We start from the raw sequence: 9,856 nt of genomic DNA, 5'->3' as shown, positions 1-9,856 counted from the left end.
ACAGTAAAAAAAAAGGCAGCTTGGAGCCACTCAGGCTTTTCTGCAGTTTTTTCTAGAGCCAGAAACTAAAAAAAAAAATAAATAGTGTTTTTATGTGCCTGCCTCTCTGAGGAAAAAGAAAGGTTGGTTATTAACATATCAATAAAGAAGCAAATCCTGTATGACAGCATAGGGGGTACCACCCAAGACCCTCATCCATCATCAGCAACTCAGCAGCTTCTAAAACAGAGGTGATGGGGAGAGTAGGACAAACCAAACAAGCCTCTTTTTCCTACGTAAAAACAATTACTTTCCACAGGCAGTAAAGCCCCTGGAAATGCATATTTTTTTTTACCTCATTGGCTGGGTGTGGCCACAGGAGCCACCAGCCAAGAGACAGCGTAATGCCTTTCCATTTTAAATTAGATCATAGCAATGTCACCCTGACCTTACAAACCACTTTTCCAACAGCCTTAAGCCAAATGCTGTCTCTTACAAAACCAGCCATGGATTGTGCAGCCGCCTAATCCAGCCATGCTGCCTCCCTGACCCCAGCTTGGGTGAGGGTGTGGGGACAGGAGCCACCAGCCAAGAGACAGCATAATGCCTTTCCATTTTAAATTAGATCATAGCAATGTCACCCTGACCTTACAAACCACTTTTCCAACAGCCTTAAGCCAAATGCTGTCTCTTACAAAACCAGCCATGGATTGTGCAGCCGCCTAATCCAGCCATGCTGCCTCCCTGACCCCAGCTTGGGTGAGCTGGGAACCTCCTTATCCCTAAATCCCTCCTGCACAGCTCCACCATCACGCAGACCCTGACCAGGCAGCACTACAGCTGCAAATCACACCAGTTTTCCCTCTGTTCCCTGAGGTGCTTTGTACTTGTCTGTAAGAAGGGACAGAGTATTGATACACAGCCTAACCAGACGGCAGCAGCAGCATAAAAACACCCACGTTCAATCACCATCCAGAAGGAAACTGTCTCCTTCTTTTCTGCTCTGTCCCCCAGGTGCTGGAGCCCAACAAACCCACCAGATCAGCCATTCTCTGGGGACCTCAGAGGACTGGTCACATCATATCTGCATGGCCACATTGCTGGATTAGGCTCCATCATCCAAAAAACACCAGGCTGAACAAACTTTTAGGAAGTCCTTTTGGATAAGGACCTGTCCTACCCTGCTAATTTCCACAGATCACAGGTTTTTGCCTAAATGCTCAATACCAAAAGAGGAAAGAACACCCTCCTGCACCTCCTCACCAGCAAAATGCTATTCAGTGCTTGCAGCCAGGAAGCAGAGGGGCCCTTGCCAAGTTTTCCAAAGCATTTTCCCCTCTCTTCTCCCCCAGTCAACTCCTCTCTCTCCCACATCAATAGTGGGAGAGCACTGGTGAGCCTTGGCCATGGCTTGCAAAACATTCCAGAAGAGAAGCTGGAGAAGGTCTGCTGCCCTCCATCTACCCCAGCACACAGCTCCTCCTGAACGATGCTCCTTCATTGTGCTCCAGCTTCCTCAGCCACCACCAAAAACCCCCACAGGTGACACGAGGATGCCAGCACGGATTCTGTCCGGGCATTTCACTGCTTCCCCTCCACAGTGATCCAGCTGTACCAATAAGAACTGCTCCGGATGCAGAAGTCCCAGCCCCTGCCTGCAGCTCCCAGCCAGGATGCTCACAACCCAGATAGAGGGTCAAGAGCTTTCCTCTATTTCCCCCCCGAAATTCCATTTGCAGGCACCAATAGTAAAAGGGGAATTTCAAACTGCCCAAATCACCGACAATAATTTCACTCAACCCCAGACAAACGGGGAAGAGGTAAGAGGAATGGTGGCTGGGAGAAGACTCCCATGCATCCTTACCTTTTGCTTTTACTCCCTTTCAGCCAAGGAATCAAGTCCAGCTCTTCACGGCAGCGACAGGCCGGCAATATGAGCGAGCTGGCAGAAAGCTGGGCTATTTGTGAGCTGCCTAAAGCCTTAATTACCAAGCTGTAATTTTAAGATGGCCAATGAAAACAGCTCGCTGCTCTTTAATCTCCTCTCGTGGTTCCTTCTTCGCTCCCTGCTCTCCTGGCTGGTAAAGCTGGAGTCAAAATGCCACTAAGGGGCTGGGGAGTGCTCGCAAAACTGTTGGAGAGGGCCTGGGATGGTCTCCACACACCTTCCTTCTCAGACACAGCATGTCCTCAGCTGGTGATCAAAGCAGTGGTGCTCACAGACAGCAAGAATGGATGGGCTTTCAGATGACATGGGGCATAAAACCCAGCCTGTGAAGCTGCTACACTCACATTACACACCCAACAGCTGTGTGGTGGAGGCAGCTCTTCTAGAAAAACCCCTGTCTTTGTTTTAGACAGGATTTCATCTTCTGCAGACAATGCTCCTCTGCTTTTGGACTGAAATGTGAACGGTTGCTATCTCCAGCCAGTGCTTCATCTTACTTCAGCAATCAGGTTATTCCACAAAGGCAGCAGGAAAACTCATTGTCTTGACCACACAGACCCAAACAGTGTGTCCCAGCTCGCAGGGTCAATGCCACCCCAGTGCTGGGGGTGCTTTTCTGCCTGAAAGAGGACTGGTGGGGTGTGTGGGGGAGAGGAAGACACTCTCCTTTACCTTACTGACTTTTTTTTGTCTCCACAGAAATATTCAGAACTAAAGTGAGAAAAGACACAGGAGTTGTCATGACAGGTCTCACTTCTTTGGAAAACAGGCTAAAAATAAACCAAGAGCCTTGCAGGTGCTTCCTCTTGCCTCCTTCCAAAAGTATCCCTTCTCTTTAGCTAGGAATCTGTAGAGGAAAACAAGACTTAATTTAGAGGGGGGGGGAAGCCATTTGCAATGCCAGATGAGGGGGCTGGGATGGCAAACACCTGGCTGGGAAACTGGGAATCTGTGCCAGCACAGAGCAATACCAGCTCCCACGGAACATCTTCATAAGGCACCCAGAACAGTGCAGGCTATTGGAAACAGCTGCTCAGGGCTGGAGAGAAGGATGAAAATGTCCTGAGAGGGTGAAGAGAGGAGATGATCCCTGCCTCCAGACTTGAGCAGCGCAGACGTGAGAGCAGGTGCCTTCACCTCCACCATCAGATGTGGTTTAACCACATGCCCTGACCTCAAGGAATTATTCCAAACAACGAGCTGCTTTGCACACCAGGTAGTGCTGCCCTCACTGGCCTTCTGTGCCTCCCCATCAAGCACAGCTCCTCTGCCTCCAGCAACCTGAAGCCCTCAGAAGCCACAAGAAAAGTGCCAAGAAAGCCTGAGAAACCAGGCCGGGTGGATGCAGGGCTTTTTTAATCTCCTGTTTGGTTCCCAGCCCAGTACGGCACCTGCAAGTCACATTTTCCAGCTGTTTGTAACAGTAACACTACATTTACCTATTTATTTTAAATAAAAACCAATTTTTTCTCCATTTGCTCTGATTTTGGCATTTTAAGAGCAGCCAAACTGCAAATATCTAGCACAGGTGTTCACTTGCCTCCATTGGATTACTCCTAAAATGGTTTTGGATCCCATCTAACCACCTTATCACCAGAAGCACAGCGGGATGGAGCTGCTCAGCAAGGGCAGCATGGCTACTTAGTAAAGATCCTCATATCTGGAGAGGTGCCACACCTGGCACCTAGGACAAACAGGCACGTAGATCCTGCTAGGCTGCACAAAGAGGAGGTAGTCACCAAAGGAGATTGTCATTTAAAGCAAGGAATGTTTCTTGGATTGCTCCTGTCTGCTAAACTCATCTTTAATTTTAACTGGGAAGTGGCAACACAACCAGCAAAGCAAAGGACAGATATCAAAAGAGTTAAACTAAATTAATGCTGATTAGCAGAGAGGCTTTACAGAGAAGGCAAAGCCCCCTTGCAAAGTAGAAAAGAAGATTAAAGGACAGTTTCCCTGGAGCCCCAAGACAGGTCTCCTGGATTAGGATTATAATCCCATATCCTATTTTTAGCAGGTTAATGATGAAGCTGCCACTCCCACCTTTCTAAGGTTTGGGACAGTTCCTGACAGCCCAGTTCCTTATGAAGCCACCACGCCCACCTTTTTAAGTTCTGTGACACTTTCTAACAACCCAGCCCAGCTACAGTAACACAACAAAGTTTAGCACTATCCAAGGGCAAGGAAACACTTAGCATCTCCAAACTCCAAAGGTCCATTGGTGGTTTCCCAGCACAGAGACCACACAGGACAGAGGTTCTGCTCCAACAGGCAGCAGGCTCCTTAAATAAACTGAATTATTTGCAGCACTGGAACAGGAGCACAGCATCTCCACCACAGTATCCAAAACTGCTGGGACCACCCAGCCACCTTTTTCCTGGAAACAATTATCTACAAAGCACTAATTAGCCCCTGCTAACTGGCTGCACTGATTGACACTGCTCACTTTGCAGAGAGCAATGATGCAGCAGCAGGAACTAGAACCACTTGCTCAAGGTCACTGCAGAAATCAGCAAGGTCCAAACCACAGATAAGCCCAGTACAAGACTACATGCTACTGCATAACTGGACCAGTTTAACCAACCAACTGGTCTGCACCACCTTACCCACGTGGCTAAATATCTACAGAGGTGAAGCTCAGACAGGTGTGGCTTTGCCATCTACTTCATTTACTTTGTGCTTCACCACACAGAGCTTTATTTTTGGATACTTGAAGGATGCCTACCCCAACACCCTGCTGCTACTTCACCACCTCGCACCGTACCCACAAAACCCAACCAATTCAGCAAGCAACCTGGGGTTGGGCTTATCTGCCTGGGGAGGGGGGCACATCTCAGAGCCACCCCCAAACAGCATAGTGAGGGGGACCCAACACACAGGAACCTTGAGGGGCAATGGGAGAGCTCAGCATCCCCAGGATGCCTGGGGGCCATCCCCCCTCACACAGGAGCTCCTGTGGTGGGATCATCGTCCCCAGGCCAACACCTCAGTGCCCTGAGGCCGCCAGGGCCCCCTCAGCAAAGGGTCCCTGTTGAGGGGCTCAGACCCCCAGGACCCTGTGAAGGGCTCAGACCCCCAGGGCTGCCTGGACCTCCTCAGCCAAGGGTCCCTGTGAGGGGCTCAGACCCCCAGGGCTGCCTGGGCCCCCTCAGCCAAGGGTCCCTATGAGAGGCTCAGACCCCCAGGGCTGCCTGGGCCCCCTCAGCCAAGGGTCCCTATGAGGGGCTCAGACTCCCAGGCCTGCCTGGACCCTCTCAGCAAAGGGTCCCTGTGAGGGACTCAGACCCCCAGGTCCCCATGAGGGGCTCAGACCCTCAGGGCCGCCTGGGCCCCCTCAGCTGACTCTCCCTGTGAGGGGCTCAGACCCTCGGGTCCTGGGGAGGGGCTCAGACCCCCAGGTCCCCATGAGGGGCTCAGACCCTCAGGGCCGCCTGGGCCCCCTCAGCAAAGGGTCTCTGTGAGGGGCTCAGACCCTCGGGTCCTGGGGAGGGGCTCAGACCCCCAGGTCCCCATGAGGGGCTCAGACCCTCAGGGCCGCCTGGGCCCCCTCAGCAAAGGGTCTCTGTGAGGGGCTCAGACCCTCGGGTCCTGGGGAGGGGCTCAGACCCCCAGGTCCCCATGAGGGGCTCAGACCCTCAGGGCCGCCTGGGCCCCCTCAGCAAAGGGTCTCTGTGAGGGGCTCAGACCCTCGGGTCCTGGGGAGGGGCTCAGACCCCCAGGTCCCCATGAGGGGCTCAGACCCTCAGGGCCGCCTGGGCCCCCTCAGCAAAGGGTCTCTGTGAGGGGCTCAGACCCTCGGGTCCTGGGGAGGGGCTCAGACCCCCAGGTCCCCATGAGGGGCTCAGACCCTCAGGGCCGCCTGGGCCCCCTCAGCAAAGGGTCTCTGTGAGGGGCTCAGACCCTCGGGTCCTGGGGAGGGGCTCAGACCCCCAGGTCCCCATGAGGGGCTCAGACCCTCAGGGCCGCCTGGGCCCCCTCAGCAAAGGGTCTCTGTGAGGGGCTCAGACCCTCGGGTCCTGGGGAGGGGCTCAGACCCCCAGGTCCCCATGAGGGGCTCAGACCCTCAGGGCCGCCTGGGCCCCCTCAGCAAAGGGTCTCTGTGAGGGGCTCAGACCCTCGGGTCCTGGGGAGGGGCTCAGACCCCCAGGTCCCCATGAGGGGCTCAGACCCTCAGGGCCGCCTGGGCCCCCTCAGCAAAGGGTCTCTGTGAGGGGCTCAGACCCTCGGGTCCTGGGGAGGGGCTCAGACCCCCAGGTCCCCATGAGGGGCTCAGACCCTCAGGGCCGCCTGGGCCCCCTCAGCAAAGGGTCTCTGTGAGGGGCTCAGACCCTCGGGTCCTGGGGAGGGGCTCAGACCCCCAGGTCCCCATGAGGGGCTCAGACCCTCAGGGCCGCCTGGGCCCCCTCAGCAAAGGGTCTCTGTGAGGGGCTCAGACCCTCGGGTCCTGGGGAGGGGCTCAGACCCCCAGGTCCCCATGAGGGGCTCAGACCCTCAGGGCCGCCTGGGCCCCCTCAGCAAAGGGTCTCTGTGAGGGGCTCAGACCCTCGGGTCCTGGGGAGGGGCTCAGACCCCCAGGTCCCCATGAGGGGCTCAGACCCTCAGGGCCGCCTGGGCCCCCTCAGCAAAGGGTCTCTGTGAGGGGCTCAGACCCTCGGGTCCTGGGGAGGGGCTCAGACCCCCAGGTCCCCATGAGGGGCTCAGACCCTCAGGGCCGCCTGGGCCCCCTCAGCAAAGGGTCTCTGTGAGGGGCTCAGACCCTCGGGTCCTGGGGAGGGGCTCAGACCCCCAGGTCCCCATGAGGGGCTCAGACCCTCAGGGCCGCCTGGGCCCCCTCAGCAAAGGGTCTCTGTGAGGGGCTCAGACCCTCGGGTCCTGGGGAGGGGCTCAGACCCCCAGGTCCCCATGAGGGGCTCAGACCCTCAGGGCCGCCTGGGCCCCCTCAGCAAAGGGTCTCTGTGAGGGGCTCAGACCCTCGGGTCCTGGGGAGGGGCTCAGACCCCCAGGTCCCCATGAGGGGCTCAGACCCTCAGGGCCGCCTGGGCCCCCTCAGCAAAGGGTCTCTGTGAGGGGCTCAGACCCTCGGGTCCTGGGGAGGGGCTCAGACCCCCAGGTCCCCATGAGGGGCTCAGACCCTCAGGGCCGCCTGGGCCCCCTCAGCAAAGGGTCTCTGTGAGGGGCTCAGACCCTCGGGTCCTGGGGAGGGGCTCAGACCCCCAGGTCCCCATGAGGGGCTCAGACCCTCAGGGCCGCCTGGGCCCCCTCAGCAAAGGGTCTCTGTGAGGGGCTCAGACCCTCGGGTCCTGGGGAGGGGCTCAGACCCCCAGGTCCCCATGAGGGGCTCAGACCCTCAGGGCCGCCTGGGCCCCCTCAGCAAAGGGTCTCTGTGAGGGGCTCAGACCCTCGGGTCCTGGGGAGGGGCTCAGACCCCCAGGTCCCCATGAGGGGCTCAGACCCTCAGGGCCGCCTGGGCCCCCTCAGCAAAGGGTCTCTGTGAGGGGCTCAGACCCTCGGGTCCTGGGGAGGGGCTCAGACCCCCAGGTCCCCATGAGGGGCTCAGACCCTCAGGGCCGCCTGGGCCCCCTCAGCAAAGGGTCTCTGTGAGGGGCTCAGACCCTCGGGTCCTGGGGAGGGGCTCAGACCCCCAGGTCCCCATGAGGGGCTCAGACCCTCAGGGCCGCCTGGGCCCCCTCAGCAAAGGGTCTCTGTGAGGGGCTCAGACCCTCGGGTCCTGGGGAGGGGCTCAGACCCCCAGGTCCCCATGAGGGGCTCAGACCCTCAGGGCCGCCTGGGCCCCCTCAGCAAAGGGTCTCTGTGAGGGGCTCAGACCCTCGGGTCCTGGGGAGGGGCTCAGACCCCCAGGTCCCCATGAGGGGCTCAGACCCTCAGGGCCGCCTGGGCCCCCTCAGCAAAGGGTCTCTGTGAGGGGCTCAGACCCTCGGGTCCTGGGGAGGGGCTCAGACCCCCAGGTCCCCATGAGGGGCTCAGACCCTCAGGGCCGCCTGGGCCCCCTCAGCAAAGGGTCTCTGTGAGGGGCTCAGACCCTCGGGTCCTGGGGAGGGGCTCAGACCCCCAGGTCCCCATGAGGGGCTCAGACCCTCAGGGCCGCCTGGGCCCCCTCAGCAAAGGGTCTCTGTGAGGGGCTCAGACCCTCGGGTCCTGGGGAGGGGCTCAGACCCCCAGGTCCCCATGAGGGGCTCAGACCCTCAGGGCCGCCTGGGCCCCCTCAGCAAAGGGTCTCTGTGAGGGGCTCAGACCCTCGGGTCCTGGGGAGGGGCTCAGACCCCCAGGTCCCCATGAGGGGCTCAGACCCTCAGGGCCGCCTGGGCCCCCTCAGCAAAGGGTCTCTGTGAGGGGCTCAGACCCTCGGGTCCTGGGGAGGGGCTCAGACCCCCAGGTCCCCATGAGGGGCTCAGACCCTCAGGGCCGCCTGGGCCCCCTCAGCAAAGGGTCTCTGTGAGGGGCTCAGACCCTCGGGTCCTGGGGAGGGGCTCAGACCCCCAGGTCCCCATGAGGGGCTCAGACCCTCAGGGCCGCCTGGGCCCCCTCAGCAAAGGGTCTCTGTGAGGGGCTCAGACCCTCGGGTCCTGGGGAGGGGCTCAGACCCCCAGGTCCCCATGAGGGGCTCAGACCCTCAGGGCCGCCTGGGCCCCCTCAGCAAAGGGTCTCTGTGAGGGGCTCAGACCCTCGGGTCCTGGGGAGGGGCTCAGACCCCCAGGTCCCCATGAGGGGCTCAGACCCTCAGGGCCGCCTGGGCCCCCTCAGCAAAGGGTCTCTGTGAGGGGCTCAGACCCTCGGGTCCTGGGGAGGGGCTCAGACCCCCAGGTCCCCATGAGGGGCTCAGACCCTCAGGGCCGCCTGGGCCCCCTCAGCAAAGGGTCTCTGTGAGGGGCTCAGACCCTCGGGTCCTGGGGAGGGGCTCAGACCCCCAGGTCCCCATGAGGGGCTCAGACCCTCAGGGCCGCCTGGGCCCCCTCAGCAAAGGGTCTCTGTGAGGGGCTCAGACCCTCGGGTCCTGGGGAGGGGCTCAGACCCCCAGGTCCCCATGAGGGGCTCAGACCCTCAGGGCCGCCTGGGCCCCCTCAGCAAAGGGTCTCTGTGAGGGGCTCAGACCCTCGGGTCCTGGGGAGGGGCTCAGACCCCCAGGTCCCCATGAGGGGCTCAGACCCTCAGGGCCGCCTGGGCCCCCTCAGCAAAGGGTCTCTGTGAGGGGCTCAGACCCTCGGGTCCTGGGGAGGGGCTCAGACCCCCAGGTCCCCATGAGGGGCTCAGACCCTCAGGGCCGCCTGGGCCCCCTCAGCAAAGGGTCTCTGTGAGGGGCTCAGACCCTCGGGTCCTGGGGAGGGGCTCAGACCCCCAGGTCCCCATGAGGGGCTCAGACCCTCAGGGCCGCCTGGGCCCCCTCAGCAAAGGGTCTCTGTGAGGGGCTCAGACCCTCGGGTCCTGGGGAGGGGCTCAGACCCCCAGGTCCCCATGAGGGGCTCAGACCCTCAGGGCCGCCTGGGCCCCCTCAGCAAAGGGTCTCTGTGAGGGGCTCAGACCCTCGGGTCCTGGGGAGGGGCTCAGACCTCCAGGCCCCGGGGAGGGGCTCAGACCCCCAGGGCTGCCTGGGTCCCCTCAGCAAAGGGTCCCTGTGAGGGACTCAGACCCCCAGGTCCCCATGAGGGGCTCAGACCCTCAGGGCCGCCTGGGCCCCCTCAGCTGACTCTCCCTGTGAGGGGCTCAGACCCTCGGGTCCTGGGGAGGGGCTCAGACCTCCAGGCCTGCCTGGGCCCCCTCAGCAAAGGGTCTCTGTGAGGGGCTCAGACCCCCAGGGCTGCCTGGACCCCTCAGCCAAGGGTTCCTGTGAGGGGCTCAGACCTCCAGGCCCCGGGGAGGGGCTCAGACCCCCAGGGCTGCCTGGGTCCCCTCAGCAAAGGGTCCCTGTGAGGG

This window comes from Chaetura pelagica, unplaced genomic scaffold, assembly GCF_000747805.2.
Source record: "Chaetura pelagica isolate M959 unplaced genomic scaffold, ChaPel_1.0 scaffold130, whole genome shotgun sequence".
NCBI classification, from domain to species: domain Eukaryota; kingdom Metazoa; phylum Chordata; class Aves; order Apodiformes; family Apodidae; genus Chaetura; species Chaetura pelagica.
This window is presented reverse-complemented; position numbering follows the sequence as displayed.